Below are 2,003 nucleotides of genomic sequence, written 5' to 3'. Positions count from 1 at the left end.
GGTTTTAATTAATAATAAACGGTTTGGTTTGGTTTTGAAACTAGGGTTTATAGGTTTTTGGGCTACCTTTTTTTATCCATTAAATGTTTATGTAATTTAATGGTTTAATTAATGTTTTTCATTGGTTTAATTCACTTAACTTAATTGTTTATTTAATTTAATGGCTCAATTAATCTTATTTATTTATTTAAACATAAATGCTTATTTAATTTCGTGTATTTTTATTTAATTAATTTTTTAATTAGCTTGGCTTAAATGGGGTAGGTTTAAACTTTTTATTAAATGGTTCGTTTGGTTTTAACTTTTTCCCTAAACGGTTTTGGTTTAAATGGTTTAGTTTACTTTTTTTTAAAAATGGTTTGGTTTAAATGTTCGAATGTTCATAAACAGTTTGGTTTGGTTTCAAGGCACCCAAACCGAACCCAAACCGGGCCCATTGCTATGGGGGACCACGCTAGATGGTTTGGTCCCAAGAGGAACCAACAAACTTGTAACTAACTAGGGGTAGAGCCAAGAAAGGTGGGAAACCTTATAAAGAGAGATGCCTACCAAGAGAGGAAGGGGTTGGTAATTGAGCACATTACATTGGTGGAAATCACGGGCATTTTTAGATCAACCATCGTCACACACCCACTAATCATCACATAGAAGCAGCCCACCGATCATCACACACAAGTATCCCACTGATCATCACATAGAGGCAGCCGCTGAGCTCACAAGTAACCAGCCGAGAAGACGCGAATTCAAGAGAGCATCAACTACACAAAGATGTAGACATCAGATTTCAACAACACAATGAGTATGCAACCAGAGTTCGTGGAACAAACCTCTCGAAGCAATGCAACTGAGCAAATGCTTCAAGCTATGTTAGCAATGATGATGCAGGTAAACCACACAAATCAAGCAATAATGAATTGGTTAACTAATCAATCACAACAAACAGGAAACAACACAGAGAAACAGAAGGACTCCCGAATTAGACCACAATCATTTTCCAGCCTGCCAACAAAAGACGTATTAGCTTGGCTAGATCACTTTGATAATGTCGTTGGCTATCATAAATGGAGTGATGATAGAAAAGCCCTAGAACTGCGCACGGTATTGGAAAATGTCACAGCAACCTGGTTTATTCAACAACCAAAAGAAGTAAAACAAGATTGGTCATACCTGCACGAACAAATGGTACAACACTTCGCCAATAACGATATAACACAAATAGCCCTGCAACAATTAGGTAACATGCGTCAACAAACACATGAACCAGTAGCACAGTTTGCAGTAAGATTAAAACACTCTTACTTCGAGTCGATCCAAACATGAAAGAGACTATGAAGCTATATTTCTTGCTGCCTAGGATGAGACATGACATCTATAGGAGAGTAAAAGATCAAGGGCCGACAACCTTCCAAATGGCCATACAAATCGCCCAACGTATAGAAGCACTTGATTATATGGAATTGTCGTAGGCACCTGCAATGCCACAACAAAACAATCAGAAGCATCAAGTTGAATCCATAGCATGCCCGATGGATATTGACATAAAAAATGCACAAATTAATGCTAAGAAGCAACTCCCAAGTCGAGACACTCAAGGACACCCCCGTTGTTTTTACTGCAATAATTATGGTCATGTAAAGAAATATTGCAGGAAATTCGCCGCATCTAGACACCATCAAAACGCACAAATCCAGTTGGTAGATTCCACATCTCTGGCCGACATACAAGAAAACATCAATGCGGGACGTTGAAGGAAGAGCAACTCCCACACTTCCAAGCCGCTACATCTTCCAGCCGAATAATCTGCTCCACAATAGCATGTATTCAAAATACATCACATGAAGCATTACTAGATTCAAGTAGCACAATCTCTTCAATTAGTTTAGATATAGTTAATCAGTTGCACTTACCAACATCATCTGCACCACTAATCCATGTAATTTTTGGCGACAAGCAAAAACTCTATAAATCATTCACACATGCACATTGCACTTTCACACTAGCAC

The 2,003-nt window shown here is 38.1% G+C and overlaps 1 pseudogene; it reads left to right on the top strand.

Moving 5' to 3' along the window:
- Positions 1 to 795: 795 nt before the first annotated feature.
- Positions 796 to 1,748, top strand: LOC147848784 (uncharacterized; annotated as a pseudogene).
- Positions 1,749 to 2,003: the final 255 nt, after the last annotated feature.

This window comes from Azolla caroliniana, unplaced genomic scaffold, assembly GCF_043228905.1.
Source record: "Azolla caroliniana isolate FFs.n. ecotype wild unplaced genomic scaffold, voAzoCaro1.0.p SCAF_223, whole genome shotgun sequence".
NCBI classification, from domain to species: Eukaryota; Viridiplantae; Streptophyta; class Polypodiopsida; order Salviniales; family Salviniaceae; genus Azolla; species Azolla caroliniana.
Note: the sequence above shows the minus strand (reverse complement) of the source record. Positions and strands in the feature narration are given on the sequence as shown.